The 26749-nt window shown below is 41.8% G+C and overlaps 1 protein-coding gene and 1 long non-coding RNA gene across 4 annotated transcripts in view; both read right to left on the reverse strand.

Moving 5' to 3' along the window:
- The window catches only part of LOC123363939, a 75725-nt gene extending 70454 nt beyond the window's left edge, over positions 1-5271 (reverse strand). For both annotated transcript variants that reach the window (XR_006576948.1, XR_006576949.1), the window contains exons 1-2: positions 5069-5271; positions 4836-4873 (exon numbers count right to left, since the gene is read on the reverse strand). This is a non-coding gene — a long non-coding RNA (uncharacterized LOC123363939). The remainder of the gene's footprint in view (positions 1-4835; positions 4874-5068) is intronic.
- Positions 1-26749, reverse strand: part of KCNB2 (potassium voltage-gated channel subfamily B member 2) — a 275180-nt gene that overhangs the window by 102523 nt on the left and 145908 nt on the right. The gene's annotated exons all lie outside the window — the stretch shown is intronic.

A 26749-nucleotide genomic window follows, 5' to 3' on the forward strand; every position in this document is an offset into this window, starting at 1 on the left:
TCAGAAAAAAATATCCCATATACTCCTGTCTACTGTATAAGCAGTTTTTTAAAAAGTGAGGTTTTAAGACAGGCAAAGATAGCTGCATTACTTACACTCGATCAGAAAACTTTCCAAATTTCTTGGAAACATAAGTACAAAACAGCACATTTGTTATTAATGACACGAATCTCCATAAAACCCCGGTCTCGTAAAATGAAATGTCAGGAAAAAACTGATTAAATGGCACTGTCCTCCCTTAGGGAAAACCTACTTCAGTTAGAAGAAATTGTGTTAAAGTATGCATTTCCTGCATAATTTCATTTTACGTCTCATTTCAATAACTTTCTTTATGATAGGCTAGAAAGTACACACAAAAAATAGTAAGTGGTGGGGAAAACATTTTCTTTTCAAATACATGCATTTATTGCATTTATTCCTTTAGATGTATTTTGATCCTTTGCTCTGGTTTCAAGACATAAAACTAGACAAACTGATGAAACTTACATGATTTTTTTTTTTTTGGATCAGACAAAGGGTAAAATTCACCTCTGGTGTAAGTGGGTCCAACTCCATTGACTTTGAACTGAATTTGGCCCTTTGAGACCTAATTTGTCCCTGGGCTGGTGCAGTGTCTGTGTCCCCTCAACCTTGAGGGCTGTCTTAGCATCTAGAGAATAGCTAAAGCACAGGACTGCCTGCCCCAGCCACACCTCAGAACCCAGAATGCCCCTATTCCAAGGGCCTTAAGACAGGCTTGGGAAGGTACAGAGCCAGCTCTGCCAGTTCTCTGTCACCGTCTAGTTTACTGTGATGGATTTTTCTGAGGGAAAAAGCAGCTAAAGGACGATTACTGACTGGTTGAAACCCCCAGAGTTTTTAGGGGTTTTCTGTTATTTGTGAAAATTGAATTTTCACTGAAGATATTTGTTAAAAATGTTCAATTCAGAAAATTCTGACCCGCTCTAATTGGGCTTTTTAACTGAGTCCACTCATTGCTAGAGCACCTGCTCCTAGCCAGGCACAACACAGCAGCTCTCTCGCTTTGGAGTGCCCCCCCTTGCAAACAGTTGCTCCACCATTACGATGGCATCTCTTCCAGTGACTCGGCCCTCTGGCCAAGATCACCATCTTAAGTCTGCCCCTTCCAGAGTCACAACTGTCCAAACTAAAAACCCCAAAACCTCTTTAAGACAAACAAAATCCTTCTGCCTTCTCTGGGGCTATTCCTCAATCTATCACCAGGGCTTAGCTGCAGCCCCCCTGTGGGCTTAAAAACCCTTGTAAGGGGCTTGTATACACCCTTCTTAGGGGCCAGTAGGGGAACTCACTCCCACCCTCTAGTCTAGATTCTGGCCCAGGGCCATGTACTGAAAAGCTAGGTCTACTCTTACCCCCTGCGATGGTTTTCCCTGGGCCACATCCTACTAGGGTTGCCAACTTTCTACTCATAAAAAACTGAACACCCTTGCCCCACCCCTCCTTCAAGGCCCCGCCCATACCCCACCCCTTCTCTGAGGCCCCCCCCTCACTCCATCCCTCCCCTCCAGTCGCTCACACTCCCCACCCTCACTCATTTTCACCAGGCTGGCTCAGGGGGCTGGGGGTGAGGGCTCCGGGGTGGGGCCAGAAATGAGGAGTTTAGAGTGCAGGAGGGGGCTCCAGGCTGAGGCAGTGGGATGGGATGGGATGTGATGTGAGAGGGGGTGCAGGCTCCGGTTGGGGGTGCAGGCTCTGGAGTGGTGCCAGGGATGATGGGTTTGGGGTGCAGAAGGGAGCTCTAGGCTGGGCGGCACCGCAGGCCAGATGAAATTAACCATGGGGCCAGATCTGGCCCTCGGTTCCTCACTTCTGACCTACATCTAGGAGCTGGAGGGGGGACATGCCGGCTGCTTCCCAGGAGCCATGTGGAGCAGAGGCTAGCAGGGAGCCTGCCAGCCCTTCTGCATGGCACCGCCAACCAGACAGTCAACAGCCTGGTCAGCAGTGCTGACCAGAGCTACCAGAATCCCTCTTCAACCAGGTGTTCAGGTTACCCTACATCCTACCCAGCCTATCAAGTTCTCCTGTGGGTCTCCCAGTCTCTTCCCTGCTTAATCAGGGTTTCTCCCAGGCCTCCCTGCTTGAAGAGCTTTCTTTACTGCTCTGAGCTTCCTGCCTGGCTTTTCCACCAGTTCTTTCCTCAGCTTTATCACCACTTAAGCCTACCTTTCCCTCTCTATGGCAGTCACCTTCTGCTCTTTATGGGGAAATTGCCTGATTTCCCCCAGGTGGGGCTCATTCTGTAATCAGGTTCTGGGCATTCCTGCCAATGGGGCAAGCCACTCTGCTAGAGGCCCTATCTGTGTATCATATGATCTCTGATACTGTTTCATGTCACATTAATTTCAACCCTACCTTAGAGTTCTTACGAATCTAAGATGTGTCACCCTATCTGTAGAGCAGGGGTTCTCAACCTTTTCCTTCTAAGGTCCCTCCAGCATGATATAAAAACTCCACAGCTCACCTGTGCCACAACAACTGGTTTTCTGCATATAAAAGCCAGGGCTGGCGTTAGGGGGTAGAAAACAGGGCCCCAGTGAATCTAAGTTGCTCAGGCGTTGGCTTCAGCCCCAGGTGGTGGGAGTCAGGGTCCTCGGCTTCAGCCCCATGCAATGGGGCTTTGGCTTTCTGCCCTGGGTCCTAGCAAGTCTAATGCTGGCCCTGCTTGGAGGACCCCCTGAAACCTGCTTGCGGCCCCTCATGGGGCCCCAGACCCCTGGTTGAAAACCATTGCTGTAGAGCACAGAGCTATCGAAAAAGCACATGACAATTAATTTCATTAACTTTTTTCCTGTGTTGTTTTGTCAAAATATGAGAATTTGAAAAATGTTGCCTAGATATAATAGTCATAGCAAGTGTCTGACAATAATGTCCTACGTGTGTTAGAACAGCCTTTCACTAAGGTCAGACAATGGGAGATTGGTGCTGGCAGCCCCAAACAGTTGCTGGGCTGTGAAGAGATGCCTCCTAAAATTTATAATGGTTTCTTTTAATTTTTATTTTTTAAACTAAACAAATAGAAATATGTGAAACAAATGAGCAAAAAGCTTCTCTACTTGCAGCCAAGTTAGGTGGTACCTACAGTGAATGAACAAATAGCTGTTAGTCTTGAACATCCTATTCATGTTCAGTTGGAGTTAGGCCATAATGACCTCAGTATTGGGAGAGGTAAGAGTAGCTTAAAGCTGGGAGTTGGGGTTGTAGTACAGCTCAGGATCTGGCCCTTGGTTTATAAGAACCTTGGTTAATTGGCATCACTACTCTTTTCACTTTGATGTAATAAGACACTTGCTGTGTTTTGAATGATTAGATGACTGAGAACATATTTGAGGATGAACAGCTATAATAGATATTTTGGCTTTTGCTGCATGTCGTTTGATCAAAATGTCTATTGCACAGCTGTGAATCTTCAATAAATATGTTCTTATTAATCTAAGTGAGTATCACTGATACTGTGTTTAGTCAACACACAGTAATGGTTTAATCAGATGGTTTAATTAGATCCATATCTGGAACCACTAATTTATAACAGCACAGATATTTAGAAAGGATATGCAGGATTATACTAATATTTGATTTAGTTACTTGGTAAAATGCTGTAGTTCACTGCATGTTTTACACTGCATGTGTTGCACTGCCTGGGAATATGTTAGACTGCATAGGGTGCATGACATATGCTGTGATTCACAGCTGTCAATCAGCCTGGATACGTGTTCTAATTTTATTCATTGGTTTCACTGAACATTCAGGCCCAGACTGCCTTGCCTGGACATGCTGTGCTTAGCACAGGAATAAGGGCTGCAAAGGTGGTTTTAGGCTACTTATAAGTTTCTTGCATTCTGAAAGCAGCTAGGGATGTAAGATAGAGCAGCCCAAAGAACTGGCTTCCCGATGGCAGAAGGCAGAATCAGGTGGAGTCAGGTGCCAGATACTATAGCAGTGCTTTTTGACAATTCCGTCCACTGAATTAAATAGTGTTCCTTTGTTCAACTCCCTTGATATTTCACTGATGTAATTTTTAAGTAACTTTCTCCAAACACATTGAGTCAAACATATCCATGTGCAGAGAGAGACAGCCCAAGGCCCAAGCACTACTTAAGGTCTGTTGGGGGGCTTAAGTGGTGCTCAGTCCTCACACTGGCCTGCTGAACAGCAGTGAGGTAGTCTTTAAAAATATTCCTTAATTTGCTGAAGTTCTAATCGATTTTCAATTTCTTTTATTACCTTCTTGCAGTTCTGTTTATGAGGGCGCTTAAGTAATAGAATGAAGTGCTGGTTTGTCAAACGCCTGGCTTTCCAGTTGATTTGTGCAATAAATAGAATTAAATAAAATATGGGGCTTATACAGGAGGCTACATTTTTCTATCCACAGACAGATAAAGAACAGAGAGTAAAACAGGAAGGACAAGAGCTTTATCCTCCCTCTCTTTAGCTTTTCAAGTAGATTAATATGCAGTGTGCACACAAACAGCCACAAGTGGCATTTATGTAACAGGGAACACTGGCTATCACAAGGCAACAGGCAAGTATAATCCTTATGCTTTGAGTAAAACTGTTTGCTTAAGCTCTGGTGAACTCGAGTTTTAATGAGAACTCTTGTCACAGATGTTGAATGCTGCGTATGAAACTTAACATGGACAAGCTTTAAGGTCTAAAAAAACCTAAGCCCTCTAACTGTTTTGAGATAGATTTGGTCTTGAGCTTAAAGTAACCATCAAGCTTTTGCAAGATCTTATGGATTCTGCCACATCCACAGAACTACTGTAGATGAGTATCCAAAAAAATATCGAACGGCAATCCCAGGGGTTACCTACTTTATTCCATTCAGTCATGCTTTTTCCAGTCAGTGGATCTGAAAAATTAGAGGAAAAAACTGAAAGTGTTCTGTTCAATTCTGAGGTAGCAGCACAAACACATGGATTAAAAATGAACCCATTTTAAAGAGTCAAGCTAAGCACTAATAGGTATGTCACTAAACTGTAAGTGATCAAACAGCTTTGCATGGGCAGGCTTGCTCAACAGGATTTCTGACAAGCAGACAGCTTACCTTCATTTGATCAAAACATTTATGCAGACTTGCAAAGCTAGGAAGAAGTTTCTTCAACTGATTCAATAGCTCTGCAGTACCTCATCTGAAGACAAATATTGCACTGAAATGCTTCCATTTAAAACAAATCCCCCCAAAGATAGATTTAAGCTACTTTTTGAGCATTACATCCTTCTGTTCTGGTACATAGGCTGCATCTCATCCACATGGGTCAGAGCAAGACTGCCCTTTCACTTACAGGTGATTATGATTTACAATAGAATAAAAAACCTGGGGGGTGCAGAGAGGAGTCAAGTTACACCACTGTGTTTCTGTGCTAAAGTTCTCTGGCAATTGTATAAGGTTTTAGTTAGCACCTCCCTAGGTGACAGGCAGTATAACAAACTGGGAAACTATCAGGTGGTATGACTTGTTCCAAATCCTAAAATAATCTAGATGAAGGGGAGAGGGAGAGTCCTTTTGTACAGAGGGATAGCTACAGGGAAAGAATTATGGCAGTCCCAGGCAAGGTTTACACCATTAGAAAGGCATGATAGAGGAAAAAGGCAGGAAGTTGGTAGACTCTCAGAGCTTAAAAATTAACTCTTTAGCATATGGTCTCCTTGGCTACCTGGGGAACTCCCTCATCTGAGTTAACAAACAAGGCAGTTCTAGAGCTGTTTAGAAACATTTTAAACAAGAATGAAATTTCAACAAAGAAAAACAATTTAAAAACTTTTCCACAATTATCCTCTTTCACATTTCCCGACCAGCTCTAAAAGGCATGCAGGTGCCAGCTTTGGCACACGGACACAGAGCTTCTGCATAAACAAAACAAGTTCAAGAGACTTTTGCAGGCACAATCAGCAACTGGAGACATGCAAAAGTAAACATACATGAAAAAAAAGGCCTGGACTGAACATTTGTAATATAAATATTTTCTGTCAGAATGGAAACTCAAATAAAGCTCGGGTCTATTCAGGAAAAACTCAAGACTCCAAGGTAAAATTCTCCTGAATTGAGTGGATTCTATGTATACCATTATTACAATCACTATGGTGTTCTCATGAGCATTTGGATACTTTCATAACTCTGTCCTGAGTTATTGTAATAATATAAGAATGAAACAGAGTAAATCAGAGGAGAGGAATACACCCCTGTTTATGCTGCTGATCCTAAAGGATTCACCTGCACTAATTAGCTCTTTTCTTGGAGTACTTCTGAAACCTGGCTTAGAATTAACACCTAAATCCCCATCCTGTTCTCTGTTTTGGCTCTTCTTAAAGCTCTGACTGTGAAGGGCTCTGGCAAGGCTTCAAGTCACCAAAAGACCTGTATACCCCATCAGAGATTTCAAAAGCACTATACAAATGAGGATAAGTGTAAAAGCACTATACAAATGAGGATAAGTGTATTTTCCAGGTGGTGGACTGAAACACACAGCAGTCTAAGATCACAAAGTAAGTCAGTGACAGAGCCAGGAACAGAATTGAGGTCCTTTGACTCCTTCTCTTGCTGTCTTAGGCACTGGGCTATTCTACAGAAATCCCTATGGTCTGTGATGAGACTATATGCATAGGCCATAATTATAAACTGTAACTTTCAGGAAAAGCAGTTCTGGAGGCACAACCCAGGCAAGGAAATGGCTGAGTAGGGGTTGGGGAGGAAGGCTTTAAGCTATTTGTGCCTCCTGGATCTGGCCCTCCACTGCAATTTAGACCAGCCCCTAAGTTAAGGTGGCTTTCCAGAGCCACCTGTGAGCATTTTGTTGATTCTACAGTGGACCCCAGGCTCACCCCTTTGTACTTCAGCATGTTCCTCCTCTTCTTCTGGACCCCAGGCTTACCTAATACACCAGGGGCTGTGAGGAGTAGTATTGGGTAGGGCAGCTTTGCCAGTCCTTTGCCACCAGGAAAGCCCCTTACCGAGGGGTCTCCAGGTTCTGCTCCCTTCTGTGCTACAAAGGAGCCACAGCAGGGGAAGAGAACTGAGGCTCCTAAACTACAGACTAAAATCTAAGTCTTTAGCCTTATAAAAACAGCTGCTTCTCTAACTGCTTCTGCTGTATTTGACTTGAGCTGCCAATAGTCTTCTCTTTCAATTAGAAAAATTAACAATATTGTTATTGTTTGGAAGCAACATTAATTTTTACATTGATCAGATACATGATTCATCCTGCAGATTATGTCACATTTACTCTTGTTATTTTTACACTTATTAATTTGGTATATTTTCCTTCAGCTATCTGTAATTTCATGTTATGACTATTGCCAAATTATTTTAGAGCTGTGGTTTTCAACCTGTGGTCTGTGGACCCCTGGGGGTACGCAGACTATGTCTAAGATTTCCAAAGGGGTCTTCACCTCCGTTCAAAATGTGTAGGGGTCTGCAAATGAAAAAAGGTTGAAAACCACTGTTTACAGAGACAGCCCATAACATCTTCAGATGTTAAATCAGTTATTTTAGTAGCAAATAAAACCAAAAAAGTATCTGGAAAATTGTATTCTGGAAGGGCTAAGGAATATGGGCATGATGAGAATCTGACAGCAACCTCAGCAATATTAACACAAACATATATTTTCCATTTAGCTCTTAAAGGAGGCTGTCACGTGGGTCATACGTGGCAAATTGTCAGGAAAATGGAATTTGATTTTGAATCAGTATGAAATAAGGTTTCAGTTGTGCAATGCCCTTGCTCTGCCTTCATTGTCTCCCAATTCTCCCTGAGGGTATTCTGTGGCTTGACCCTCTGACTGAGTCACATAAAAGTCTAAACCCCTTACCGGGTAGCACAAACAAGTCTTGACCTTCCACTCCTCTCAGGCCTGGTCTACACTAGGGTGGGGGGTCAAACTAAGGTACGCGACTTCAGCTACGCGAATAGCGTAGCTGAAGTCAAACTACCTTAGTTCGAACTTCTTACCTGTCCAGATGCCGCGGGATCGAAGTCCGCGGCTCCCCCGTTGACTCCGCCACCGCCGTTCGCGGCAGTGGAGTTCCAGAGTCGACGGGAGCGCGTTCGGAGTTCGAACTATCACGTCTAGATTAGACGCGATAGTTCGAACTCCGAGAAGTCGAACGCTACCCGTCAACTCGGCCGTAAGTATGGACGTACCCTCAGGCTTCACTATAGTTCCCTTGTTGTATCCTGCCTAGTAAGCCCTAGTCCAGGGCTTCTCTCCATCACAGAGACCTGTCTCCTCTGTAGTCTCTCCCTCCAACTGAGCTCCCACAGTCTACCTATATTTAGCTCTGCCTCCTCTGTTCAGGAAGCAATTATTTACCCCCCTCCCCCACTAAGTGCAGACTATGACTAATTGGGGTCCTTTTCCTTGTCTTGAAGGTAACGGAGGTTGGGCCCCATCACATATGCCCAGTTAGTTAGCTGACACTAGTGAACTTAAATGACTAGAGCACAAATGAAGCATTAATTTAGTTTTCATTGACTGATGAAGTGTGTCATGCTGCACTGTTTTAGAGTTATGTACATGATAAATTTGAAGTAGGTGTTTGTAGTCATTTACTTGTTAACTATAAGCAAGGGCCCATGAGCATGAAGTTCTACACTGTAAAAATAAATGTTTGCCCAAAAAATGGACAACATCCCCTGGAAATCCAAATGCTTAGTATGAGGTGGAGTTAAATTATTATCATGGGAAATGAAAGGCACTGTGTTCATGAATATGAAGCATAGTCAGATGGTTTTATTAAAAGAAGACTAGTATGCTCAAATTATTACCTACCTTTGCAGTGGTCCCATTCAGATGATGTACTTTCAGAACTATATTTTTCAGTACTGATTCTTATCACCACTCATAATATTCTTTAAAATATAGAAGTGGTTACTGACGTGACATTCACAGTTCATGTGTAGTGCTTATTAATAAAAGTCTTAAAATAAGTTGTGCATGTTTCTTAGAAAACTGTTTTGATGAACAGTTAAAATAAATATGTAACATGATTGCTGCAGATAACATCTATCTCTTGAGACCCTCAGGGTAAGTCAGTCTTTATGTATAAGCCTCAAATGTAAGACTTTATAGGGTTCCCTTATAACTCTGATGTTAGTTACTCCATCTTAGCTCTTCGATATATAATTCTCCCTTGTAATAATTCTAGATATAAATTAACACTTGTTTATAGCACTCAAAGAAGATGCCCTCCAAAAATCATGCTGATACAAGATATGGAGTTATTAGTAAATGCTGAAACATGTTAGTGTCAAATAATTTGTTTTTTGAGCAAAATATTCTGGACACAATACAACTTGTTACATACACTATTGGTAAAGGACCTGATCTTCCCGTTTATTTCACAGCTCATAGTGGTGAGAATGATCTAATTTATGTGACTCCTTTCCAAAGTAGTAATAATCTGCACTGAACAAGGGCTGCTGCTCTGTGATGTGGTTCACATATTTACTGTGACACAATACAATCGATTTCTAGTGGGATCTCCCAACATATGCAAGGAGGGCTGGCTCCAGGCACCAGTCCAGCAAGCAGGTACTTGGGGCGGCCAATGGAGAAGGTCGGTACATCGGGGTCTTCGGCGGCAATTCGGCGGCAGGTCTCTTGGTCACTCTCGGAGGGAAGGACCAGCTGCCGAATTGCCTGATCGCGATTGCGGCTTTCCCCCCCACCCTGCTTGGGGTGGCAAAAACCCTGGAGCCGGCCCTGTATGCAAGTGACACACACCCTGATGCCTGGGCATGTCTCGCTCCATTAGTTCAGAGAGCTAAGGGTTTGACTACTCTGAAGTCTATGGCTATATGATCATTTACACCAGCTGCGGATCTGTATCTATAACTTCTGGTTTTGTAAATAAAATCTTTTTAACTGAACAACTTAAAATGAATCCAGACTGTAATATAAAATTCATTTTACCTTCTGAATGACTTGCAGCAGAAATCTATTGCTACGCAGGATATTTCCTGGTAGCAACATCTTTCCCATTTCCCACAAAGCACTAGTAAAAATATGCAATGAGCCAGATCCTACACTCCTTAATAAGGGAAAATTTGCCACTGGAATTAATGGAATAAGGTCACGAGTAGGATTGAGCCCAATGGAAGCACAATCTTATATTTCTGCTTTGTTCATATGTTATCTGCTTTCTTTCAGAGAATTCCATATTGTTTTTTTAAAATGTACTGATAGCCTGATAGAACTATCAAGCTGGTGACTAAAGCTAGATAGACAAGATATTTTTACTCTATGAAACCAATATGCTTTGGAAGTAAGTCAGTGCTAAGCCTTATACAGTATGTCAACAGTGAGGATACTAGAATATTATTCCTTTTCTGCAGCGGAATTTTATTCCTAATAAATAAATAAAGAAATAAATAAAAATCAAGGCAACAGCTTTCATAGCTAATGGATTTTGCTGATAAGCATCCTGCTGCTGCAGTAAAAATCTACTTAAATCAAGTCGCTTGAAATTGGGCTGACTAAAGCAGGCAAGATGTATGCTTGTCAAAGCCAACTCTTATTCCAATTGACATATAGTATTCTGGTGCTGACAGCTGAAGGCTAGAGTTCCAGTTTATCCATTTTCCTTTGGTTATAAACACCTTCTTGTTTCCCGGAAGGTTCAAGCGAGCACTCAGAAGAATCGAAGGTCCTTGACAATATGCTGCTTATACTTATATGGTCACTAATTGTGCAAGAGGGCTTAAATTTGCATTTTCAGCCTGAATTTCCAGACCTGTCTGTATTTTGTTACGGATGGAGAAAAGTGTGTGGTTTCCTCCACGCAATAACTGTCATATTTACAGTGCTGGGCAATTCCATTCTGTGGGTCTGATCCTTAAGTCTCTGCACAGGCATGCAAATAACTTCAGTGGGAGTTTTGCAGGTGTAACAACTTTAGAAAGGGTGCAAAATAAGAGTAATAGGATGTGTGGATAAGACCAGATGAAGCTGAGCAACAGAATTTGGATCTGGATCCACGTTTCAAAGCACAATTAGTTTGGTGCTATTCAAATCTGGGGTTGTCCCACTATAGAGAAAATGGCCAGCCATAAAGTTCGCATGTAGGTTCTGATATAAAGCCCCCACCAACCCCTACAAGATTCAGAAGTGTTCAGGACCATCTCTAGATGAAAGTAAACAACATGAACTTTACGTAGCATCACATAGGCAAGCAATTTCCCAAGCTGCAAGTGGTAAATGGTGCGGAAATGATAAGGAAAAAGCTCCAGACGTACTGCTAACTCCTCTCTGAGGCATAATAATAAATCATGTTACTTAGAAATGCCTGAGTATTGTTTATTTCCCTGTGAGTGGTTTGTTTTTGTTTTTGTTTTGGTTTGCTAATGCAAACATATTGTAAAATGGCTTATTGATACTAAAACCTGTCACTACAGAGACTAATTTAAATGAGAAAAAAATGTTGATTTTTAAATGGGAAAAAATCAATAGTGATACATATTGGGTCTGGTGCAGCACAAATTCATCTCAGCTGCAACTCTGCTGAAGTGAAGTGATGTGTAATCTAGTCAATGCAAGACAAAATCATGTAATCAAAATATATATTATAAATCCTTTTATTAAATATATTATGAAAACATGATCATACATGTTTTCATGCACTTTCCCTTCATTCTGCTGCACTGTAGCATTTTCAGCTTGATCACTTTTCTACTGAAGACAATGAGAGACCTTCCTTGACTTCAATGGGAGTTGGCTCCGACTCGTAGGGCCAGGCTGATATCCTTAATTACACTGAATAGTACAGTATCTCATAAGTAGCCTTGTAGACTTCAGTAAGGTTTTCACAAACTGACCCTTAATGAGGTGACCACTCTACCCAAAAACAAAGTTTGATACATTTGAGACAAGGTACTTTGTGTGGAGACTATACAATTCTGGCTATGTACATAATAAAATGTTAAAGTGCAATAATACATATTACCATACCCATTAATTGTTATATTGCATTTTGCAAATACTATGCTGTTCTATATTGACTATACTAAATCTGATGTGTTTTGAGATATATTTGAACAAATTATGTTACATAACGGAGCCCCAGTTTTACACAGGTCTTGAAGACATCTGAAACCATGTTAAAACTATGTATTTTTACAAAACCCTATCAATTTCAATATATATTTTGGAAGCATGACCACATGTAAATTTTAAGTAACAGATATGAATATTTAGGTTCTGGAAATTTGGGGGTTCCCTGCCATAATGGAAATTCCAATTAAAAATTTTCAGTTGGTTCTAGTTGGCCAACCAGGCATGGAACAGTGGATTGAGTCTGTTTGGTCAGCTGATTCTTGCAGTTATGGCCCCTCCAGTAGAAACCAACAAAGACCAGAAAGAAAAAAATCAACAGACAGCAGCAGAAATGAAAAGTAACTAGTTGAATGATTTTAATAGAGCCCACTGGAATTTCCACTAGAGTAGATCATCAGGAGGTAGGTCCTCTTATTACTTAGAAATAACAACTTTTCTTCCCCCCAAGGAAGCAATTTTGTATGTGTCGAGTTGATTCCTGACAGTAAGTTCAGGAAGCAGGGGTCCCTTTATCTTCTTCTTCCCAACTCTAAATTCCTGGGAGGGCTGACTACAGCACTAATTTGCTGTCTAGACATTGTAGTGAGCAATATAAATGACTAATGAGCCTATATCCAACATGCAGCAGTATTTGACTGGCCAACTTTTATTACTGAGCTGAGCATATCAAACAGACATAAATTCTGTGGGGCAAACACTGAAAAACCCTCATGTCAGAGCAGAGGTCTAGCTGCACAACATGCTTTTCAGTGTATTAAGGCTTCCTTCAGGGATAAATTCCATTTTTCAAAAATGCTTTCCTTTATGAGTGGTATAATGAAGGGATAGACAGGATGGTCTAGTTGACTGAGTATGGGACTCAGAGCCAGGAACTGCTGTGTGGTACAGGCTGCCACTGACTCACTCCCTCTTCCTGCCTAGTCTGCTTTCTTTGTCTCATTACAGTCATACTGGGTCAGACCAATGGTCCATCTAACCTAATATCCTGTCTTCTGGCAGTAGCCAATGCCATATGCTTCAGAGGGAATGAACAGAACAGGGTAACCATTGACTGATCCTTCCCCTGTCATCCACTCCCAGCTGCTGCTATTCAGAGGTTAGGGACACCCAGAACATGGGGTTGCATCCCTGACCATAATGGCTAATTGCCATTGATGGACCTATCCTCCATGAATGTAGCTAATTTTTTTTAACCTCTTTATAGTTTTGGCCTTCACAACATCCCCTTACAATGATTTGCACATTGATTGACTGTGCATTCTGTGAAGAAGTACCTCCTTTTGTTTTAAACCTGCTGCCTATTAGTTTCATTGGGTGACCCTTGGTTCTTGTGTTATGAGAAGGAGTAAATAACACTTCCTTATTCATTTTCTCCATGTCTTTTACAATTGTATAGACATTTATCATATCCCCCCTTAGTTGTCCCTTTTCCAAGCTGAAAAGACTAAGTCTTTTAAATCTCTCCTCATATTGGGTAAGTCACATGTTAATCCCCCAGTCTTATTCCATCCCTCCATCTATAAAATAAAATACTAATACTAGAGATGGGCCCAAGACATAAAGTTTGGATCAGTGCCTTAATCCAAACTTTCCCTATATTCAGGGATATTTGATTCCTGTGTTTTAATTCAATCCATTATAGAGACAGGATCAAATCCAGACCCTAACCTCCCCACAGGTTTGGGGATATTTGGATCAGGGTGTTTAGTTTTGGTCCTAGTTCGAAATAATACCCACCTAACTTAAAATGGTGTGGTTCATTAATTTTTATACAGTGCTCGGATAACGTGAACTGATTTCACTGCTAACTGATGTGTTCCAAAATGTTGCCAATCAGTAAGGAAAAATCCTGCCTCCTTCTAAGCAGTTGTAGAGAGCCCTCTAAATAGTGGAAAAATGTGGCAAGAGGAAAGGGTGCAGAATTTTCATACAGGTATGCAACCGCTCTGTGGCACAGAAGAACCCAGCTCTTGAGATGGCTTTCTCCAGGGTAAAAGACAAGAAGTGATGAGATAGGGGATGAGTACAAACTCTGATTGTCCTTCTGTGGGGTGGAGCACTGAGGCCTCCAACCACAAACTTTGTCACTTTCCATCAATCTGAGGTTCAGACATGCTGACCCAGTAGAAAAACTTACACTTTAAATACAGTTGGATTTAAATCTAGTGGTAAGAATTGCTCATTTCCATGTGAATGTTCAGAATACCAAATGGAGAACCAGTACTGTGTTTGTCCCATGTACGGTGCATGCAAGGTCATACTGTGCAGAGGATGCCATTTTGAGCCCTTGGTGGACCTGAGCAGCTGATGCCTGGCAGGCCATCTGGCTTTCAGGGCCCCACAGCCATTGTTACCTTGGGGTCCCTATGATTGCATGGGTTTCAGGTGCCTGTCACCACTGCAGAGAACAATGGCACCAACTGAGCTCCAGAGTAAGAAGGCTACGTTGATTTAGTGGAATTGCTTCCACTTACATAAAGGCTCAATCTGGCCCAATAAATACAACTTCCTTGTGAGAAATAAAAAGCCTACATGATCAACAAGACAACTGATTGATCCTAAGGGCAGAGAGACCAAGAAAAAGGGCTACAGCTTTGCTGACAACCTGATCCAAGAGCTAGAAATCTAGAAAGATGGCATTGATCTCTGGCCAATAAGTCTTTCTCGTCTCTTTGGCCTGACATTCAAGACTGAATGTACTTTATAGTTTCAACATTTTGATGCATGGCATTGGACCTAAGTAGAATAAAACAACAGTAATAAAAAAGGTGTCTGGATATCAGCCTGTTTTTTTTTTATTTAGTGTAAGGAAAGTAGACGGGATCCAAACGGTACTTCCTGCCATGTTCAAGTCATCAGTATAAATTTAAAGTAAACATGAGAGGGTTGGCAGTGGATATCTGGCTTGATGTTGCTGGACCAATTATGGTAAACAGCTGTTAACTGAGAAAATCGTTGAATCAAATCATGATAAAGAGCATGTTTAAATTAAATCTATATGACTTTTCACAGGGATCATGCTTGTATCTGACTTCTTTAAGTGGCGTCCCTCTTGAACTTTGTTGTGCTCAGCATTTACTCCAGGAAACAAACATTTTGAAAGCTTCCTTAAAATTTTCATAAGCAACTGCATTCAGACATGCTGTGGTTAAAAGGAAAAAAAAAATCAGTGCAGGGTGCATAGCATGAATTGTTAAAATCATCACTAACACATATGACAAAAACATAAGTTTTCATTCCATATTGCTGTAAAGACTGAAAAGATTGAAAACAGTAAACAGTAATAAACTGAGCTCTGTGCATCAAAATAAAATAAATGCATTCTGTTGCATGATTGGGGCATATATATCCTGTAGACTATCCTTCAGCATGTTTATGGACACAGAACTATAACCAGACTCCTCACAATGGTCTGATTCTGGTCTCTTATTTAGGGATAAATCAGGAGTACCTCAATTTAAATCAGCAGAGTCACATCAATGTAAAACTGCTATGTGAGATCAGAATGAGGCCAAAGACCTATAAGAAAGAATTTCAGGCTAAAAAACTAGAGCTAAATCTGAAGACTTTGGGCCAAATTTTGATCTCATTTACACAGAGTGGAGTAACTTCACTGATAGAAAATGGAATTTAGGAGATTTACATAAGTGTAACTGCAATCAGGATCTGGCTGTCGGAATCTGAGTGCAATTTGTTTATAAGGGTGTGTATCTATCCTGCAATATCTATACCACTCAAATGAAAATGTGACACTTGTGCTAAATGATAACTGATTTATTGTAAATTTACAATGTGCTTATTAATTTGTGAATTCACAGTTTTTGTTAAATCAGTTTGCTGGATTCGATGACAGTCACAGTTCATTAGGTAACATTAAAAAAGTAAATTCAGGCATTATATGAATATTTAAAGAACGGAGTCTACATTTTCAATAACAATTAGGCAATAAAAATGATCTGTGCCCTCTAAAATGATTTATCAATTAAGAATTATGACATGTAATTTCCAATCAATGACAATGTACAACCGTTTAGTGCAGATCAATATCAGTAATACATAATATTTGTTATCTACAAAGGTGAGCCTACAAGCATCTGTTCTTGTTGAACTGCACCAATCAAACTAGAAATTGTTAAGATATAAATGATTAGAGGCCTATTTTGTGCCAAGTTGTTAGAGCCCAATTTTAGCTGCATTGACCGGACCAGTCCCCAGTTTGTTTTTATTATTTTCCTTTTATGTTTTTACTAGATTTTTAACATTAAAATATTAAGAACAAATAAAGAATTACTTGTACAGTACAGTGCTTACACAGGCTGTGCAGAGATCTAGTCATAGGGGTGAATGTCACTCTATGCCAATTGTTGAAGATTGATGGAAAGAAAAAACATAAAGGGAAAACAGGTAAAAATCTAAAAATGCAGTCTGATGCTCTAGTACATACACATCCAAATAGCTTCAATTATAGAGGAAATGGGCACATTAAAGATATCAGGCTACCTCAGTTTGTTCCTCATTGAAAATGTATGCAATTGCCTTTCCCTTCCCCCTGAGCTTTTCCAATACTAGGATGTCCCATACTTTACCTTAACAAATAATTTGTGTGTGTAAGAGGGTTTCTACGTCCCCTCTCCCCTGAGCAGCTACCCTAATCCTTCCCACTACCAAGAGAAATCCCACAAATTTGTCAACTCTCCTGTGCCTCCTAGGGAGCAGACTGCACTGAAATCACATTCAGAACTCTAGTCACTTGTTCCTTTTGCAATTATATTTCCCTATTTAGTTTGATTTTAAGACCTCCAGGGGCCTGATTTTTAGAAGCTGAGTACTTACAGCTCTAATGAACTCAATGGTAACTGTGAATGTTAAGTGTCTGTGAAAAATCAGGTCCCATATAGATGAAATTGACTGTGCAAGTAATTGAGCTTTCTGTGGGAGAAACGCTCTTTCAGAGTGGTCATCTAATACCATTCTTTGGACTGTGCAGCCCTTCCACAGCAGACTATCAATTACCTAACGTCCTATTTCTCTGCAGCTGAGAGGGCTGTGTCCATACAGAGGGAGGACAGAAGTTGATAGAATATAGGTAGGAATTGAAGAGAAATAATCAAATGGAAAAGTCCCATTTGATTACGTCAGTGATGGTGATTGTGAAGTGCTCAGGGAGATTAAAGAGGCTACAAAAATAGAAAATTCAATAATGGAGGATTTCAGCTATTCCCATATTGACTGGGTAGATGCCACTTCAGGATGGGATGCAGAGACACCATTTCTAGATGCCATTAATGAGTGCTTCTTGGAGCAGCTATTTCTGGAACCCACATGGGAAGAGGCAATTCTTGATTTAGTCCTAAGTGGAGCACAGGATCTAGTCCAAGAGGTGGCTATAGATGAACTGCTCATAATATCAACCATAATTTAATTAAATTTAACATCCTTGTGGGGAACGGTGGGGGGGATACCAAAGAAGCCCAGCACAGTAGCCTTAAACTTCAGAAATGGGAACTGTACAAAAATGAGGAAGCCAATAAATGGAAATTAAAAGGAACAGTCTCAAAAATGAAATGCCTGCAAGCTGCATGGAAACTTTCTAAAACCACCACAATAGAGGCTGAAATGACATGTATTCCACAAATCAAAACGAATATTACGAGCACCAAAAATGCTACCATGGCTAAACAGAGTAAAGGAAGCAGTTATAGGCAAAAGGCATTCTTTAAAAAAAACCAAAAAAACACAAAAAACAAAAAAACAAAAAAAACCCCCACACAAATCAAATCCTGATGAGGAAACTTGAAAAGAGCATGAATTCTGGCAAGTCAAGTATAAAAATATCATTAGGCAGGCCAAAAAAGAATTTGAAGAGCAACTAGCAAGACAAACAAACATCAGAATTTTTTTTAAATTACGCCAGAAGCAGAAGCCTACCAAACAAATAGTAGGGCCACTGGATGATCGAGGTGCTAAAGGAGCACTTAAGGAAGACCAAGCCATTGCAGACTGCTAAGAGTTACAAAAAGATCTCACAAAACTGGGTGACTGGGCAACAGAATGGCAGATGAAATTCAATGTTGATAAATGCAAAGTAATGCACTTTGGAAAACATAATCCCAACTATACACACAAAATGATGGGGTCTAAACTAGCTGTTGCCATTCAAGAAAGAGATCTTGAAGTCACTGTGGATAGTTCTCTGAAAACATCTGTTCAATGTGTAGCGGCAGTCAAAGAAGCTAACAGAATGTTAGGAACCATTAGGTAGGATATAGATAATAAGACAGAAAATATCATAATGCCACTATATAAATCCAAGGTATGTCCACAATTTGAATACTGCAAGCAGTTCTGGTCACCCCATCTCAAAAAGATATATTGGAATTGGAAAAAGTACATAGAAGGGCAACAAAAACAATTAGGGGTATGGAACATCTTCCATATGAGAAACGATTAAAAAGGCTGGGACTATTCAGCTTGGAAAAAGAGATGAGGTCTATAAAATCATGACTGGTGTGGACAAAGTAAATAAGGAAGTGTTATTTATCCCTTCACAAAACACAAGAACCTATGGATCCCCAATGAAATTAATAGGTAGCAGGTTTAAAAAAAACATAACAAACACACAATGCACAGTCAACCCATGGAACACATTGCCAGGGGATGTTGTGAAGGCCAAAACTATAATGGGGTTCAAAAAAGAATTAGATAAGTTCATGGAGGGATAGGTCCATCCATGGCTATTAGCCAAGATGGTCAGGGATACAGTTCCATGCTCTGGGTGTCCCTGAGCCTCTCACTGCCAGAAGCTGTGAGTTGATGACAGGGAAAGGATCACTCAGTGAGTGCTCTGTTCTGTTAATTCCCTTTGAAGCATCTGGCATTGGCCACTGTCAGAAGAGAGGATACTGGGCTAGATGGAGCACTGGTCTGACCCAGTGTGGCTGTTCTTATGTTTTTGTGATCCCCTGACATCATAATTCAAAGGCCCAGGGCAGTGTCCTAGATTCCACCACATGAGTTCTGTCTCTGACAGCAGTCCCTGGGAGCAGGAGCTTCCTCCTCAGGACACAGATTGCAATCCATGGCCATGGACTTAAGCTGGCCTGTGGGGCTGAAGTCAGACCCATGCTGGGAGTGGGTGGGAAAAGAGGCCAGATTTTATCAACAATTTGGGAGGCTTCAAGATATTGCTCCAGCTCCTCAAGTGGTGTAAGCCAGCAGCGATCCACCGATGTCAGAGGCTGTCTCCTGATGTACATCAGCTGAGGATGTGGCCCATTGTATTTTTCAGTGTTAACTGTGTTTGAAATGAAAGTATTAAAAGGTTTTAGTATCCAATATTCTTGGTCTCTGTCTCAATTTAATTTGCTCCAAAGCTCTGAAATAGTCTCTGGTACTTCCTTTTTATGACTTAGTTATAGGGCTAAGAGTGAGTGTGCTTTCAAAAATGAGGATGAAAATATAAATGATATATGTGGTTCAGAAAATTTAAATAGATAATCAGAATTAGTCACAGGAAAGAATAATTCCTTGGAACTGATTCATATTTGTGTTTTCATGCTTTGTAAATGGGGAGTAAACGCAGGTGTCCTAGCTCAATTCTATTTGGCTAATTGCATTCTGTACATGTAAATTTCCCCTTTTACTTTCAGTTGGACGAGGTATTCACTTTGCATCCTAAAATGTCCAGAGTTGTGCTATGCAGTTTAGAAGGTGCCTTCCACTCCAGCTGGGTTTTAGCGATATCTAATGAGATTCCTGTATATACCGTTTTTGTTCTATTCCATGATCTGCAATTGCCTCACTCAGTGACGGTAGGTATTTTTAACCCACATTTTTTGTGTATCATTTTCTCCATATGTAAAATGGGGATAGTGAAATTTACCCTTCTTTGTAAAAAGCTTTGAGATCTACAGAAGAACTCAATGGCCTGGTTAGTGGCTATTCCTTGCATGATTGTGCAAGGAATAAGAAAGCATAGGGAGGAAGGAAAGGGCTCAATGTCACTCAGAAAAATAGCATCCAGTTACAATCATAGCCCCTGCATTGTCCTGAATGCAGTGACTATTCCCACCTAATACCCTGATGTGCTGGCGGCCTCAAGAGAGGCGGACACATGGTCCTGCTCCCCAATCTGCACTAGCCATCTCTTAGCTGGATGTAGATAGGGCACCATTCTTCCACAGCCTACAGTTTTCCCCCTCCATCCTTCCTCGTGTCCACAATGCCTCCTGGAACTACCCCTGCCACAATGGAGGCCAATGCCTTCAAAATCAGCCTGGTCCAATGTTAAAGCCTAAGCAGTTGTACTTAGGTGCTGAGATTGTACTATAAAATACAATATAAGAAAATCAAAAAGTAATACAAGGAGATCTGATTTTTATCATTTAGCACTGTTATTCCTCTTTTACGTCTTTCTTTGATTTGTCATCCCCATCGCTTTCTCTTTGGGCAGCTAGAGAATTCTATCTCAATTTTATATTTTCTGAACTTATTTTCATTATCATGTGTGTTTGCTCTTTACTCCCTTAAGTGTTTGATAGCCACAAGGTATAGCAAGGGACCCTCATTTTGCCTGTGGAAATACACTAAGCTGCACTTTGGCATTCCATTGCTACGCCATTTAAAATACTGGGTTTGTCCTGTATCATCTTCTTAACTCCTGGTAGTCAGTTCGCTTGGAGTTAGTGTTTTCCACTCCATGCTGTTTTTTCTTCTCTTAACTTTATCTTAATTCATCTTTGAGTCTGGTTCAGTATCTTTCAAGCAATGCTGCCCTGGGGCCCTCAGTTATACAGGCACAACACCTATACATTTCAGTGGGTTTCTACATATCCCATTTGGCCCATCATTTTCCAGCCCTAAATTTGACCTATTTCTGCAGTTATAATCTGATGGGGAAAATGTTCTGATTTATAAATACCTACTGCTAAATCTCGACAGCCTAGATCCTAAAAGTATTTAGGCACCTAACTCCTATTGATTTCAATGGGAGTTAGATGCCTAAATACCTTTGAAGATTTAGGCAGACAGCCTTACTCAGTTTTTATTCAGCACTTAATGAGGCAAACACCATTAATTATAGGAAGGATTTGAGTAAGAAAGTCAGGTTTGTCCCCTGGAATTACTTTTTAAAGCATCTCCCACTCCACCACTGAGAAATGTTAATAGTACCAAAGGCCGCTATTGTTGTAGGCAACACACTGAGCCAAATTCACTTAACTTCTAGTGTCACTGCAGGCACCCATTTTTCAACACCTGCTGCACTGGAACAATTAATTAACAAATACTACTCCCAGAGATGCATTGACATCAATTAATGATAATGGTGGTGTACAAAGGTATTTTCTGATGAGGTACCATACAACACTGTACCTATAACAAAAACAAACAGAAACTGTAGAAGATTGTGCTCACCTCCCTGACCTTCCCTGGCTGCTGGGATCAGAGCTGCTGTTCACTTCAGCGCTCACTGCCCCCTGTAGGCCATCTGCCTGCCTTTGCAGGTCTTCTGTGGCTAAGCCCTCTAGCCTGATCACACAGTTCAACCCCTTCCAGGGTACAGCAAACTTAAACAGAAGCAGTTCCTTGATCTTCAGGGTCAATTATAAACAAAATGGTTCCTTACCCTCCTGGGCTAAGTTCCCTCTCCAGAATTGAATTGGCAGTGCTCCAGATGACAGAACAAGAAGCAATGGTCTCAAGTTGCAGTGGGGGAGGTCTGGGTTGGCTATTAGGAAATACTATTTCACTAGGAGGGTGGTGAAGCACTGGAATGGGTTACCTAGGAAGGTGGTGGAATTTCCATCCTTAGAAGCTTTTAAGGCCCAGCTTGACAAAGCCCTGGCTGGGATGATTTAGTTGGGGATTGGTCCTGCTTTGAGCTGGGGATTGGACTAGATGACCTCATGAGGTCTTTTCCAACCCTGATATTCTATGATTCTGAACTCCTGCCACTGACTGTGGTGAGAAACATGCCCTGGGCTGGCCTGGTTTCTTTGGCTGTAGCCTAAGAGCATCTCTCCTCACTTCATGGGCTCCAGCCAGGAACTGACTTTGATAACAGTAGGCAGCTCCTTTTATTTTGCCCTGCTATACCTTGATTGGCTGTTCTATTGATGGTCCACAGCCATTCTAGCTGCTGGAGGAAAACATCTCAATGGTTCCCCAAAATGGCTGCTCTTGGAACACTCCAGGCAAGACTGGAGGTCTAATACTCACTGCTCTTTTCCTTCCAGATGGCAATTTCCTAGGGAGGAGTGTAGCATAGCAGTAGGGCTACAAGGGGGCCACAAAGACCCACCCTCATAAACACGTTTATTTTATTTTCATTCAATACACGGAGAAAAAAACCCATTTTTACCAAATGGAAAAGAATCAAATTGGTTCCAGGAAAGAAAAATATTTTAAAGCTTCTAAGAGGATTTTACAAGTAAATGTGAAATCAATTTAAACAAAATACAAAATACTTGGTTGTGTCCTTTTAAGCACCATTGTTTACTTCTCATAATAGACCTGTTTACTCCTTTCCTGCCTCTTTTGATCTGACTCTTGAAGTGCCATCCCTGCTCTCTAGTTTTCATTGTAATCTCACACTTGGCCAAAGAATAGAGGAACTGAACAAAGCTGTTGATATGTAAATAACAGCTTTGAAGATGGAAGCACCAGATTGTTCCTAAAAAGAAAAACTGCAATTGCTTTTTTTTGACCAGATAGGGGGGGGGAAATCCTTATGTATAATTCACAGGCTGCGTAAAGTCAAAGATTCCATTATCTCTGAAGAATAATCATTTCAGTGACACAGCAGGCATTTCCAGAGACCTGCGGAAACTGTGTTAAGGGTATAAGTAGTGATGTTTTAAATGTTGACAAAATTGCTTATTTCAACCCTATTTCCGTATACATGTAGTTCATTTTAAATATCCTTGGATGGGAAATGTTTAATAATTGCTTCAATCATTTTTATCAGGGGAAAACGAGCAAAAGGCCAGATTCGGAATCCCTTACTCATACTAACTAACATCTTATTATTCCATGAGTGATCCCATTGACCTCCGTGGGACTATTCTCAGGGCATGTCTTCACTGCCCCACAGTTTGGACAAAGAGGGTGCCAACAGCAGTGCACACTAAAGTGCTCACTTAGGGGTGTCCACATGGGGGCATTATACCATAGCACTTTGGTGTGCACTGCTATTCATGCCCCATTAGTCTGAACTGGGGGGCATGGATCAGCATTCACGTCGCACTCCCCATCAGTACCAGGTCCAGGCCGAGGAAGCTAGTGATCCAATCAGTGGACCAAATTGGGTGATGAATCCTGGTTACGTGCCACCTGAGTCATGCTGCACATATGCTAAAAAGAAGTCTGAACAGCAGAGCAATGTAAACATGTCCTCAGAGTAAGGAAATGCACAATGGGCCTGATCCAAAGCACCCTGAAACTACTGGAGAGACTCCCAGTGACTGCACTGGGCTGTGGATAGGGCCCAATATGAACAGGGAGATCAGATTCTGGTCCAAAGAAATTAGAGACTGTGTCTATTCCCCTGCAATTGCAGGCCAGGCCAGTCTTATTCAGGCTATATTCTGATTCAGGCTATATTTCTGTATGAAACCTATTAATGAAAATCACTATCCAGCAGGGCCAGCTCTACAGTTTTCGCCACCCCAAGCAGCGCGCCGAATTGCCGCCGGACAGCGGGGGCAGTCCCTGTGCCCTTAGGGCGGCAGGCGCGTTTCCGCGGCGGCGGCAATTCGGCGGCAGCTTCTATGTTTAGCTGAAGCCACCGCGGACAGCTAAACATGGAAGCTGCTGGCGAATTGCCGCCACCACGGAAACGCACCTGCCGCCCTAAAGGTGCACGGACTTCCCCCGCTGTCTGTGGCGGCAATTCGGTGTGCTGCTTTGGGGCAAAAACACAAGGATTGCCGCCCCTTGCAGAATGCTGTCCCAAGCACCAGCTTGGAATGCTGGTGCCTGGAGCCGGCCCTGCTATCCAGCCCAGAGGATGACAGTTTCCCCCTATAATTGAGACACCAGCCGATAAATCCAAACTTGTAATCTGTGTGCATCTTTATTTACGCAAGGACAGCAGGATTGGCCTTACTAAAGTAGTGGGGCCATAAGCTCAGCTGATATAAATTGCAATAGCTGATGTATGTCGGCTGGAGATCTGGCCCAGGTGATTCCCAATTTTTTGTTGTTGTTGAAGCCCCCACTTGTGACAGAGTCACAGATTTTAAAGCCATGAAGGACCATTATGATAATCTAGACCAGGGGTCGGCAACCTCTGGCACGCAGCGGGAAGCCACGGCCAGCACATCCCTCGGCCCACGTTGCTTCCCGCAGCCTCCAGTGGCCTGGAGCAGCGAACCACAGCCAGTGGGAGCCGTGATCTGCCGAACCTGCCAATGCGGCAGGTAAACAAACCGTCCCATCCCGTCAGGGTGCTTACCCTGGCGAGCCGCGTGCCAGAGGTTGCTGACCCCTGATCTAGTCTGACCTGCGTAACACAGGCCAAAGAACTTTGCCCAGTAATTTCAGCATCAAGCCCTTTGTGAAAGCCAGCCAGTTCTGATGTAAAGGCCACAAGTGATCGAGAATCCACCACAGCCCTAAGTAAGTTGTTCCAATGTTTATCGACTCTCACTGTTTTAAAAATTTGCCACTTATGTCCAGTCTGAACTTGTCTAGCTTCAGCTTCCAACCTAGCAGCCGAACACTCCCTTTTTCCGTATCCTATCACAATTGTCCCATCTTTACTTTTTTCTTTCCATTCTTCTACTTTAGCCTCTCTTCTTTCTCAGAAAGCAAGCCTCTGCTGTCTTTCTAATTCATTGTAGCCTTTGTGATAAGTTAGCATCTCTTTATTTTCCAACACTGACATCTCTTTCGCCTGTTTCTGCTAGCTTTTGCTATTTTTTCTAAATATTATTATTATTAATAACAATAATAAATAATATTTAACACAGCATAGCTAATTAAAAATACACTTAAAATTTGCTGTTGGGCTATTGGCACAAGCAGGACCACACTTCAGTATAGCTAGGACAGTCACTCTAAGGATAAATAAGAAAGAAAAGCTAGGATTTAATTGGTGTAAAGAATATTTGTCTTTTCTACATCTGCATCTAATTAGCACTGATTAAGCAGGGACATTTTCAAGCTCAGAAAGTGTAACCTCAGCTCCATATTAATTCTGAAACGGTGCCAGCATGATCAACTTGCTATTTATTTATTTTGTCCCCCAGGCACTTTGATTGCCTAGCACTAATAACGTTTAAACCTCATTTATCATCACGGAGAATAGAAACTCTTTGTAAAGCAAATGTCACCAGCACTTAGCCAGTTCCGAAAACATGGGCAGAATCAACAAAAGACCAATCATTAGCCAGAAAAGGGCCCAAGCTTCTGTCACTGAGGGTAAAAGTCCTCTAAAGAGGACCAGGCCTCAGGCCTATGCCCCACTTACATCCCATTTGAGAGGCACATGTTGGCATTCTATAAAAGGGGGAAATTTCACCCCTTCTGAGCACGGAGACAGAAGCCTCTGTAATAGGTACTCTCTTAGTCTTATCCAGCTATTAGAAGGCTACCAGGCAGCACTCCAATACGAAAGCTTTCACTTCTACATGGCCCTAGGGTTAGTGAGATAAAAAAGAGCAGAATTAACAGGTTTGCTTCTGCCTCTGGTGGGCACTAGGACTTGAAAGAACAGTCTAGCTTGAAGCACCAATCTTTGAATCTGGATCCAAATTTTCCCAAAGGTTTGGTTGTTCAAACCCAGATTTTTGGTCCATGCCCACCTTTGCTTATAGGCAGGAAGAATCAACAATGTTCTCCCATAAACCATCAAATGTCTTCACTCCCAGGAGGCTACCTACCAGGGCATCATTTCAGAAACATTCTGTGGGAGGCAAAGTTGTGTCAGTATATAGAACATTATATGTCATTATATTATATCCTTCAAAGTCACAGGCGGGGGAAGGGGGAAGTGGAAGTCATAATGGAGCATATAGACCTATGAAAAGTCTGGGTTGACAAATCACGGTGTGCGGAGCAACTTCTCCCCTTGCCTATAGCAGGTGACGCCCCTTCTATGTACGAGGATCCTGTGCCTTTCCCCTGGGATGTCCAGCGGAACAGTAGTTGTAATACTAGTGGCCACCCAAGTTTGCTTCCGTTCCCATTGTATTGAATACAGCAGTTGGCTTCATGGGAATGATATCACCATAACCCTAGTCATCCTAGGCAGCCTGGAGGCAGGATTTTCTTCCTGATGCTGGCTTCTTTAGACCTCTCTCTTCCCTACTGAGGCTGCACAGAGAGTCTTCCCCCACTCCAGTGAAGGGGGTAAACAGAGGAATGAAGAAAATGACAGCATGTAGCAAAGGCCGTAGCAGTGTGCAAGAGGCTCATCTAGGCCCTAATTGAGCAAAACACCTAACAACTTGTTTGAATCCCACTGAAGTCAATGGGAAAGCACATGCTTAAGTCTTTGCTGAACCAGTGCCTGAAATGAGTTTAAACTGCTCCCTGATGGGGGCATTGGATTTTCCTCTTCTTGTCCTTGTGCTACCAAAAATGTTCTTGGATACCTCTGAGCACTTCACAAAGTTGCGAGTAACCTAAAGCAACGTACATTTGATTGAAAGGAAAATTAAAATGTAGTGCCAAT

Source organism: Mauremys mutica, chromosome 2 (assembly GCF_020497125.1).
Source record: "Mauremys mutica isolate MM-2020 ecotype Southern chromosome 2, ASM2049712v1, whole genome shotgun sequence".
Classification (NCBI taxonomy): Eukaryota; Metazoa; Chordata; order Testudines; family Geoemydidae; genus Mauremys; species Mauremys mutica.